The sequence below is a fragment of the Varroa jacobsoni genome, unplaced genomic scaffold (assembly GCF_002532875.2).
Source record: "Varroa jacobsoni isolate VJ856 unplaced genomic scaffold, vjacob_1.0 scaffold_1107, whole genome shotgun sequence".
Lineage (NCBI taxonomy): Eukaryota > Metazoa > Arthropoda > Arachnida > Mesostigmata > Varroidae > Varroa > Varroa jacobsoni.
In genome coordinates, this window is record NW_019214009.1 from 151,312 (window position 1) to 163,693 (window position 12,382).

Sequence of the window (12,382 nt, forward strand, 5' to 3'; positions counted from 1 at the left end):
GCTTATATACATATATATATATATATATATATATATATATGGTGCTAATACTGTAACAAGAGTTGCGATAGGAGTGGCGAATCTTTGTCAAATCGAAGTGTCACGTGACGAGAGTTTTCGCTGTTCCGCTGGTCGAGATGTGTGCACAGTGCATGGCTGCAAACAATTCACGGCAGACGCTTTTAGGAACTACAAAAGTCGACTGATGAATGAACAGACTTATGGAGCAATCCAAACACTGCGGGTGGTGCTCCAGCCATCACTCTCTCCACAGCCCCTTGCCACCCCCCACTGCAGAGCTGAATGAATATCAACGACAACGGCTCAGCTTCAACGATAAGCTCGAGCCCGGTTGATTTCGTCGTCTTGCAGGAAGACGCAGAAATACCAATGTATCAACAAACCCAGCGGGGGACAACTTGAATATATTGTTGATTCGTTCCAATGCCCAGTTTCGGCCGTGGCATCCGCCCACTTTGACCATCCGTTGGAACCTCTCTTTGAGTAATAATAACATCAACACCACCACAAGCCTCACCCCAGTAGCTAGACTGAATTGACGTGACAACCACGAAGACTCGGTTAAGACTACGTCGCAAAGAGCGCTCCCGAATCTTTACCTCGATCGCAACACAACCTATAAGTGAGTCTCGTAGTCATACAAAACAGGTTCCTTCACATTACTGGAAAGTACAGATTGCTACAAAATATACCAAGGAGTAAATAAATTGGTATTTGTTTGCAGCATCAGCCGTTCGTCTAACTTCGACGCGCTCGTTCCAGCTGTTATCGCTGCATCTGAAAAACGAACAGATAGCAGCAGTGTTCAGGACCATTTGATAGCATAGGGTCGATCGGTGTACGCGTAGGACTTCGCTGTGATGCCTATAGTGGCCCGCAAAGAAACAATCCCTTGACAACAGCTTGACCATGAAAGAGCTCGTATAATAAAGACGGTGCTGATGTTGACGGTGATAGTGAAGTTTATAGCGGAGATCGTCACGCGTGCTGTCATTCAGCAACTGGCAACAGGCGACAAGACACTCAAGACAAGCGATGTTAGGAAGCGTTCCATATGAAGCCTATTGTTATGAAGCCTATTGTTTTCAAATAAATGTTGTATAGGACGCTAAACCGTTTGCTTCTGTTATTGTGCTATGGACTCCCTCCATACCAGTATTACGTGGCGCCGAGCGGAAAGAGCGGGAACTCACTACTGGGAGTGCTGTGCATGTACGATTACGTGTATTATTAAGCGCGACATGAAAAAAATGACAATGACTATGAGAATGACGACCATCAGGAAGCAGAACAATTTTAAGCGAATCACGGATGTATATAGTTGTATGGCTAAGGCTGAAAATTTGAAAAATTTTGTTATCCTCATTTAAATGGACGCATACACATATCCATTAGCACATAAAACGGAACAGAAGACATTTACCTCATTAATTAACGTACTTCCTCTTTAATCCTGTTTATGCATATCCTTATTTACAGTAACAATATTTATGCTTCAAGAATGATGAGAAGAAAGTGAGAGAGACCAAGTCCATGAAGAACATTACCTAATTAATAATGACAATATCTGTATTTTAACTACATACACTCGAGAATTGATTTAACATAACGGATCTACAGTAGCGTCTCCTTCTGAAAATATAGGACATTTCCAGCCTTAGTGGAAAAACTGACCCGGAGTCGAAATTCAACGACCCACAAACAGCACGAAAACCATCTACGATTGCATGGAGCCCAAGTGCATTAATGTTACGTTCCCATTGAGCTATACTCCCTCGGAACAGGTTTGCATCGATGAAGGCCAGTGCGAGCAACAACACAAACATATATCTGTGTGCGTGTGTCTAAAATGGCCCATTATATAGTATATATATCGTCTCATAGAACCAAAACCGATGGGGAGTTGAGGACACATTCGTTTTCAGTTCACGTCTAGGGGATAGTTAGCTGTTTTGACCTTGAACTAACCGCCATAGCTTTTTAAGGTCTGCCGTTAATTTCGAAATAATTAAAATAATGTCTCTACAGTATGTATGTAGGAGATAAACTGGTCTCGGGAAAGCTTGCTACTCCTACTACTACTACTATGGGCAAGATTAAACAAAGAAATCAAGGTAATAACAATACCTTCACTATTTTCTACTTTTGATCCCATATCACAGCAATATCATTTTGTCAGTTAAGTGAAGCTGTGTGTCCAGACACTGGCCAGTTTCTTAGTTTGCCAGTAACAGGAAATATGGTGTTTAGGACACAATTAAGCTCTTTATGTCCTATCATTTTAGACAAGGCTGCCTCGGTCTGAACATGAAAATGCGTGAGCAGGAAACAAAACTATTAATACTGAAAGTAGATATTTTTTATGTAAATTACAGTAAAGACGAACGTTGTGTTCTGCCATAGCAGCAAAAGTAAAGAAGATAAAAATCGGATAGTTACCTGCATTGGAAATATCTTCCAATTATCGCCAAGCGCTGTGTTTTTGCTGACTATGATCATTTATCCATGGCACCGCTAGTCAATACTTGGTATGTTCATTCGATACACGCTTATCTTAAGTTCTTCTTTGACCCATATATTAGCGACCCAATACTATCTTTGCCGCGTCTGCGTTTACCGCAACTAGTATCAAAGTTCACTACCACTCGCTATCAGAACTACGGCGGTCTTTCGTCTGCCAGTTGTTTCTAGTCTTGCGACCGATTTACGTTATTTCTTACGCCTTTTTGCCAACTTGCTTTACCAGCTTAAACCTCCGATTTTTACTCCGCGCAACTCACTACCCAGTCTTCTGTTCTGTCTACTGAAACGTACGCCCTTACTTCTGCCGCTGTTATCTCTTTTTTGTTTTGCAGATTTGTGTCGTTTTTCCTTGTCTTTTCTTGTTACTGTCGCCGATGAGTCCATCTTGCGGGGCTATCGTTGCAACCGTTGCTACAGCCAACCCTTTCTGCACATCTAGGACAATGACCATTTGGCTTGCGATTTCGTTCGCCGTCCCCCGTTACCCCGGAGGGTTGTCGTTGCAGCTTCATGGACCCAGTTAAGCCGTCGGAGTTCGGCCTTCGGCGGCTGCTCTGACAATCGACTGGCGCTAAAGTGGGAGTTACTCATACTACGTTGTGCAGTAGCAGTACTCACTGGCCTATATTAACGTAGCGTCCTTGTTTTCTCTACTACTTCTCCTGTCTGCTCCAGCGTTTCTGACAATGATAGGCAAGACATCTACATCAGCTAGCGAACGCTGTAGCGGTGTCGTGTGTCATTGTCGCGGTTCCGACGTAACCGCGGTTGGCGCAGAGGCTCCACTTCTCCTGCTGCAGCTGTTGCTGCTATAATTGTTTCGGATAGCGGACGTTTTTTTTTTTATTTTTATCTACTTGGTCCCAAATCAGCTTTCGCTGGTCACACTATGTTTCCCTTCCCGAAAGGATCTATCCCGTTCAGTTTGCAACGGGAACAACAAGAAGAATCCCTCGTTCTGCGGGAACAAGGCATCTTCTTGGTTTCCTTGTTGTTCCTTTGGTTGCTATCTTGTTAACGCAACGTAATACTGACAGAGCACTAGAACTAATAACAACACTAATGACAACAATCACTTCCAGTCAAAGTATAAAAGCTCGTTTCGTTTAACGGATGTGAGCGCAGAGATGCTCCTGCCGCTGCATCTGCATAGACAGTGTTTTTACTGCTGCGTGGTAGATTTGTTCGTATCTAGATTTCTCTTACTATCACAACGTATGATACAACTACATACGGTATTTCACACAGAAGGCCATACGAAAAGTGATTCCTTCAAAGATCCAACTTTTGCGGCCGTGCTTCGTTCTTGCACTATATAACGACGTTTGACCTAATCTTCTTTCCGTTAAAGGCGTTCCTGTAAACGGATTATTACATTTCAGATTCCAGCGCAATGGCGTTCTCCCGTTGCCGTCCTCCAAACAGAATCGTTGTCTCCTGACGACACACAGTAAAATACATCTATTTCTGGACATTTTGCCGGAAGCAAGCATTATCGTTAAATAGCACCTATAGCGGCAGAGGGGCATATCGTCGTGGCTGCATTTGGCCGTACACCCACTGGATGCATGCAGCAGTGCCTCCTTTTGCCTTGTTGGCTCAGCGATTATTAGCGTTGTTCCTAAATTGTCGTTGCGGCCTTTTTTGTTTGGCCTGTTTTGCCTCCGGTTTACTAACCTGTTGGACGAGTATGCGCACAGAGACACGCATCTCTCGTATGCGACTCGGCCATCTGACTTAGCCTACCAGCAAACTAATGTGTGTGCCCCTCAAAAAAAAAAAGATATTACCGATGGTGTCCTAACGGCTTTGGTTGACACTCGTCGTTAATATACCAATAGTAGTCATCCTTCGCCTTTCCATTCGTGCCAAGTCGAAACGAGCCAGGAGGTCGGGAGTGTAGGATAAACGGAAGATGAAAAGAGTCCAGCGTCGGAGTTTACCATTTACTTCAGCAGAATTAAGAACCTCGATGTCGGGCAATATCATCGAATTCTGCTGCCGCTGATGCTTTGACAGCTGTTGCCATTGCCGTTGCCCTAATCAGCCCTATAATATCTCTGCGCGCCGTGCTACTGCAGTGGCCGCCCAACTGAGCAAATAAGATTTTTGCAAATAAGAGCAAATAAGACAGCAATTCCTGTAATCAGCCGATCGAGATTTGGTTTAGAGCAGCGGAAACAATTAACCAGAGAGAAAACGATAGGATATCTACTGCTTATCATTGCTTGTTAGAGGTCGCTAAAACAAGCCCATGCGGGTTAAAAACTTGCCCCATAAATTGCTGCTTTTGTGTTACGTAAGAATATAAAAAAGAAAACACTATCGGACTGCGGGAAGAGAAGGCGTCAACGTGGGCAGCAGTAACTCCAAACATATGCCTGACCTAACCTGTCGGCATAGATAAACGGTGAAACACAAGGCCGATGAAATGTATTGAAATTACCTTTCTCAACAGAGTGGAAAGCCAGTAACTAAGCTCTATTCTTGAATGAAGACTAGGAGGCAAGCAAAACAATTTGAAGTTCCGTAATTTTTCATTTTCAGATAGTACACATCATAGGAGCATCAGGGCACGATATTCCTGTTAAGAGAATTTAGACACTTTTGTTTCCTTCCATGTAGCTTCTATATAGTGCTACATCGGGAACGTTTGGCTTTCGAGCGTCTCACATGTAGAATAATACATGTACCCCATAAAGTCACTGTGTCAACGAAATACAAATGAGTTTGTATTTTTTCCAATACTCTAGCATATTAAAATGTATCTAACATCTTGATTCCGCATGTCCTCGTTTCCTTGACCATGTCATTTCTCATATCGTAATTTAAGACTGACATTGTATACGCTGTATATTTTTATATACATTCTGATCTGCATTCTGCCCAGCATCCCCGTACAAAAGGTAGCGAACAAGAAAGCTAAACAAGATTAGTGTATCACAAAAGTAACTTACAATATCCAAATATCAACACAATCGAACTAATAAATTTTGCCTGGCTGTTTAGCTACACATTTGTACACCCGCTGCGATATCGATCATCTCGACATCATTCATCTTGGGAATGACGTTTCACTGAGAATAGAAACAAAATTTCCTACGCTATGATCATTCACGACAAATCTGCAAGCACCGTCCGGGGCGAAGTTTTTTTCTATTCATCTCCGTGTTTAACGCTCTTTTTCCTATATCAAGCTACACAGCACATTTCTACGTGAGAACCTTCTACCTGCGTCAATAATCTCACTAGCACAGACAGACAGACGTTAAATATCATCATAGGCTTCAAACAGAATGAGGAGGTGACCATGGCTATGATCATTATAATAATGGTGAGGGCCAAATTTTTCCGTCCTGTGAAAGCCATGGATCTCCTTGATAACATCCAATAATCTGTGACGATATCAGTAGTGTCGTCACCCGGATGTATAAGACCGATAACAGCAGTGGTCGTAATGGTGATAATTTTAGTTATCGCTTATTCTATCCTTCGTTTTTTTGCTCGATTAACGTGGCGTCGGCGCTCACAAAAACTGCTTGACGCCACCTGTCGAAGCCATCGCTTAAGCTTAGGGCATTTACGCGCCCGTTATCGCATTAATTCTAGCACTTCTCGTCCTGTGAAGGTCCTTTTTCTGCCTGAGAGATTAATAAGAGGTAATTTTCACGGCTTAGGTCGTTCCACCCGGCGATTACTGTAAGGGTAAAGCAAACTAGAACGTGTAGCAATAGCAGGCATATCGCCGCACCCTGTCAGTATCCTGTCGATCGTCAGAGCATCTTCTAGCGCGAAGTGACCCGCAAGCAGCTTCGCGTATTGTCGATGGCAATCGTTTTCATTCTGTCGACGACGGCGGCAAAAACAAGGAACCTGATGGTGGTCGCCGCAATGGCAGGGACTCTCCGGCAGAGAAGACACGGCTATAGGCGCAATATTTGCCTTTGGACGCTACAACCGCTGCAAGATGAATACTTTTTTAAGTGTCTCCATTTTCCCGCCATGGCACTTCACTCGCGCTACATTAGCGACTCTATTTTGGTTTCTTATTTTCACTCAGCTTCATGTAAACTACTTACTCAGTGACACATGCAGACCTTCGCACAGATTCGCTACTTTCGGTTAGCTGTGAACGAAGGCACCTTACCGTGCCACACAACATTTCTGTAAAAACGTTACACGTTAGACACGGCAGAACGCTGCAGGTCACTGGCGTTACAGTTGGTAACTAAGTGCGCATAAGTTAACATAAGTGCGCATAAGTTGAAAACAAACGTTTCTTGTGCGACATCGCACAGTAGCAGCAGCTACGAGTACAGGCAGAAATTACAGCTGGGATAGAATTGTTTAATGGGTGTTATCGTACCAGTGGTAAAATAATAGCAGAAACTATTTTCTGACTCATGCTAGCCGACTAACTAGCCGATTAGCCAACATAACCATGCAACGAAGCACGCTTGTCCCCATTAGCGTGACGCCTAATGCGGAACGTCATGCGATTTATAGCTACGACGGCGACCGTCTATACTCGGGTCGTTTCTTTGCTGGCCAACCGTCGGCTGGTCTGTTAGTAATTATGCCTTGATTTACCGACGATTTGCAATTGTCGCCTCTGCTGTAACGTACGTTCGTCATACGTTCAAGACGCTTTACGTCTTTCAGTACGGCAAAATGTTTTAAAGTCCATGAGCAAACTAATGAAGCCTCATGTGCGTGTGTGCGATGATCGCTGCGACCGATTTAAATTCCCGTGGGAAAGTACGTATATCCACGTGGCATAACTAGTAAATATAGTACGTAGTCTATAATCTACCGCTATTCTAGCTGGTACGTTCTCATGCGCAGTGGAAGCAGAGGAAATTTAAAGAATAAAACGATCAGGAGACTGTCATACGACTCTGAGCAGCAACAATGCGCACGATAAGGTCGGACGCTTAGCGGGATCTTTGCGATGGCGATTACTTAACATAATCGCACGACAAGGCAAAGTTGGTTTCCCGTTTCATTTAGAGGTAAAGGTATAAATACATGGAGGTGAATCAGCAACATAAGTGCTCGTCTTTATGACTCAAGATCGTTTCGAGTCTTCGATAAGGCTGGAAATTAAAGTGGCCACTGGGTCTCTTGTCCGGGAAAGAAATAATAAAAAGCAAAAACAAACATATGAAAAGGTAGTTTCATTGAGAAAATTCGTAAACAGTCGAAAAGAATAATAGAAAGAAAGAAAAGAAAAGAGTATGCAGGCTAGGTTTAGAACTGGGGACTCTACGTCGTCTGCAAACCACAGCGACGCTTTATTGTTTACAAACATAAATTACACAGCACATTTTTGGCGAGTAGCTAACGGTCGCATAGTGTCGCTGTTTCTAAAGAAGCTGTGAAAAGAACCGCATCTCATTCGAGTAACGGACGAAGTGGTATAGACCCCGATGGGCTGTCCTCGATTGAGGTGGCAGCGAAGGCTAGCTGCAAGAGCAGCCGCCCGCAACATAGCATAGAAAAACCACTGGTCGGTTAAAAGCAAATTAAAATGATTGTAAAAAATAGATATTCCTCTACTTCGTAAGCAAGAACAAACTACCATACCCTTATCTACTAACGACAAGATACAGATAATCATCAATAAAATATACGTGTGGGTATCACTATCATCATCGTTATTACGGCATTATTATGGCCATATATATATTATCCGATAAATATGTACCATGTCGTTATAGGCAGCTGTCGTCGCATATTCGTTTCAATTATGAGCTACAGCGGCAAGCTATCCATGTACAGTAAGAACAGCAAACATCAAACGAACTGCCATTATATTTGTATGATCGCTAAACAGATTTCGTCGTTCTGGTGCCTCATTAACGATTAGGCCAATCATCTACAAGTTACAACCCCTCCTACCTTACGACGATCAAACTTGATACAGTATCAATTCGTAACGGGATGGCAAACAATTAACCAAGCTACAGGGAGAAGACGCAGGTAATTAGTTGGCCAAGCAACCCTATGATTGTCACTATTGGCAATGCCCAACGCTGTTACTCTGAGACTGTGGACAACCAGAAAACTACCGCAGCGGTTAGCTCGGCGCCGTTCAACGTACCCATTAGAAGGACTCAGCGATTAGGAAAGAGAAACAGGATTGCATAGGTGTAGGAACAGGGGGCTTCTGATAAGAACGAGACCTTCAATAGATTGTAGATACATAATAATTTCAGTATACATGAATAAGAAGGTCAGAAGCAACGACGAAGTTCTTGTTTGCTAATTAACAATCGATCTGGCTCGACTAACAGCGAGCCGGACATTTGAATAGTTAGATGGCTGTTTTGTCAGCGATAGACCTGAGGAAACGACCACATCACTTCCGACACAGCATCCCATATGATTCCAGATGATATCATCAACTCCTCAGTGAAGATCATGCACCGCTATGTATGGATATATGTGCATACTATTCCTATCGAGGTGCGGGAGCTATTTACCCGCAGTCTGCTATCCGCTCATATCACTATCCATGATCATGATTGTATCCATCTTGGTATAGGTGTGTATTGGTTTTTTCATTACGAATGGTAAATCACATGCGGTGACCACCAGCGCTAGAGTACGGGTTGTTTAAGTTGTTCTTGCGCATTTCCGTGATATGTATAATAGGCCCATTAGCACGTTGGCATGAAATGGCTATAAGGGTAACGATTCACAGGATTAAGTGCGAACAATCGCCTCAATATCGACCATGGCGTCAGTGGGAACATCACTCCGCCATAACGATAACGGCTACGATAGCCAAATGAGCGCAACGTATATTTGACATGAACGGTTTTACTTTGAAGCAGGGCTAACGCGACGCCGAACCGTCGCGACTCCCGCGGATCAGTGAAATAAACACGGTCAAAAGTGGTTTGTCTTCTGCTATAGCAGCTGATACTGCTGCCATTGATTCGCTTTTTCTGTCTCTAGGCGACTTTGCGCTTCCCCTACCCTCCTACGATGTAGTAGTTCGTTTCACGCTCTTAATACATCTTCACAACTTGTCGTTCTGTACAACTACCAGTGGATGCGTAAGTTGTACCAATGGTCGAAATCGTAGAATCCAAGGTGACTACAAAGCAAAAACAATGGCAGCTCACGATGCATACACTCGAGTGTGTGTATGTGTGTCCTTTTACACGACAGGAAAGTTGCATGCGTTTCGTAGGTTGAGCGCAGGTACTGGAGGTTTGTTCGAAAAACCTGACAAAACGAACCTTAATTTTAACGTCCGTCCCTCAGGGCAGGTTTCAATAATCGCGGCGACAGCGACATCACCGCAAGGCAGCGGTTTTTTACATCGTCGCCGTTATTTTTTTCTGTCGCTTCAGCCGCTGTTGCTGGCAGAGCGTCGTTTCTCCCTTAACTTTTTTCTAGCGTGTTCTATCTAAAAGCCGTAGCTGTAATCGCCGTCACTGGTTTCTATACATCGCCATCTTCACGGTTTTTCGATGCTGACGACTGCCACTGCAGCGGCGGCGGCTTTATCGCCAGCAGCGACGCGACTACTGCTGTAATCCACTGGCGTTTCCGTTGGTTTGCCGTACCGAGTAACCCCATTTCTTTCATTTTTGGGACAAACGAAGGGCCAGAGAGCAACAGCAGCCGCTTTGACCGAGTCACTACCGTTGCCTCAAGCCATCCGACTGAATGGTGAAGCCTTCAATGAGCTATCGGTGGTAAGACACCGTCTTCTCTGCTACTGCCGCCGCGGGCTCAGATATTTGTTGCAGTTAGAGTTAGTTGCAGGGTGCTTGTACGTTATATTCGTAGTGGCAATAGCAGATAGCTGCGTGTTCAGCTTGACGTTCGATTTATCCACCAAAGCTTTTAGCCGTCGGAGCGGAGCGACCGCAGTGACACCATCTACCGTTGCCAGCTTCGTATCATTCGTGGCAGAATTAACAGAATCGCTGACATTGGCTGGGCACTGGCGATAACCAAAGGTAGATGCAGCATATCTGATCGCATCGGATCAGCGATGGATCAGAGACCCGTTATCCAATGCATGTGTCGACTGTGCCAATATACTAGGATTACTGCAGTGCGGTGCTAATGTCATGCTTGCCATGCTGGCACAACGCGGTAAATTTACACCATACGAACAGTAAAAATGTTTAGGTACATGACGTTATTCAACCGCGAAACTTTCAAGGGCTTAGAATCGCGCCAAAGATACCCCGACTACGCGTTCTCCCCCTAATCCGATCCTAAGACGGTTGATTCTTTTGAGCTGCGCACGACACACGCCTTGTAACAGGCGACTTCTTGTGCAAATTACCTAGTTAGAGATCCGGCCAACGAGATAATGCCTGAACTGCACGGACACTACCTGTAGCTAATCGCTAATCTGCGCAACAGACGTCGCCTTGTTGGAGGTCGATTGTAGTACATTCAAAAAGGGGGTGTTTTTCCTGCTGTTTAATCCAGTCATGATCAACACGATCTAACTGTCTCTCAACGAATCGATGATGAGTGAAAAAGTGATACGATAAAAAGCCAAAAATTTTCACCAGGCCTTTCCTCGGGGTCGTGGACAGCATGTATAACATATTTGATACATCACTGGCAACAGCAATCGAATTGTTATCGGCATCGGTATTTTCTCTATTGAAATCGCATTAGCTTTTTTTTTACAATGTAGAATCATTAAACAGACCTACACCCTCTGATTAGATCTGTAGATTGACCTACCTATCGTCTGCTATAATGGCGCCACTGTCGCTCCGCTGTTTTAGCCGTTATCGAGACAGATCAACGGGAGTTCGTTCTCGATAATTAGCAACGACACACAAGGCACCAAAGCTAATTTCGTTCATCTTCCTCCCTGCTTAATAGATAATGTTAACGCCATCCAATGTATATAATATGCAATACATTTGTGTTGTCGAATTGGTATAGCTTATTGCATATTGTCTTTTATTGTTTCACAGGGTAGGGTAGGGTAGACTGAAAAAACGATCGATCAACTCTACGATCGTTAGCGTCGGCGCCACCAAAAGCCACAGCCATAAACGAATTACGAAATAGCACTTAGCGGCCCCGTCGATCGATCCTTGCGTGTAATGTGCTACGAGACAAAATATGGACATCGAGCCATTGTGTGGTATAACATTCATAACCATTATCACAACATCCTAAACGATTAGGTCAGCTGTAATTACAGGTTTAGCTAGGCACGATGTTGCAGCGACAAATTGTTTTACGCTCTACGATCAAGAATGACAATAAGTTACCAAAGTCATTAGCAAAAGGATCAGCAGCAAAAGTAGACGTCCCACCGTGCCGTACCTGCCCGTCTACCAGTTGTTTGTCCATCCAGAGCGGCACTCCTATAGATCGTCGCTTCCGCCCCTTTTTTGCACATGCCGCCGATGTACAGATGAACCGTTGTTAACTCCTATCCTGCAGCAATCCCTATTAGTTTTCGCAGGCCCTCGACTACTACCGCTGTAATTATTTTGTTATGGTTACTATTCTACAATATGAACAAATAGTCTCTTTTGGCAAAATACGTCTTGTAGCAGCTTCCATCAGAGACAACGGCGCTGAGCTGTCCTGCTTTCAACAGGTGCATCGCAGTGAGCGTCGGCGCGCCTATTGACTCTTTGTCGCGGCTTATCGGGCCATATTATATGCACTAGCCCCAAGGCATTTATATCATGTAGCAATAGCTGCTGCACCGGCAGGACTGCATCAGCACCACCAATACCGAGTAGAAATACTAATATTATCGACTGCTGCAACTGAGACGGCGCCAGCTCATCATTCGTTATGAGGGCATGTCCGATTTAGCCGCCGGTAA

The 12,382-nt window shown here is 44.1% G+C and overlaps 1 protein-coding gene across 1 annotated transcript in view; it reads left to right on the forward strand.

Moving 5' to 3' along the window:
- The window catches only part of LOC111266662 (uncharacterized), a 135,428-nt gene that overhangs the window by 21,912 nt on the left and 101,134 nt on the right, over nt 1-12,382 (forward strand). The gene's annotated exons all lie outside the window — the stretch shown is intronic.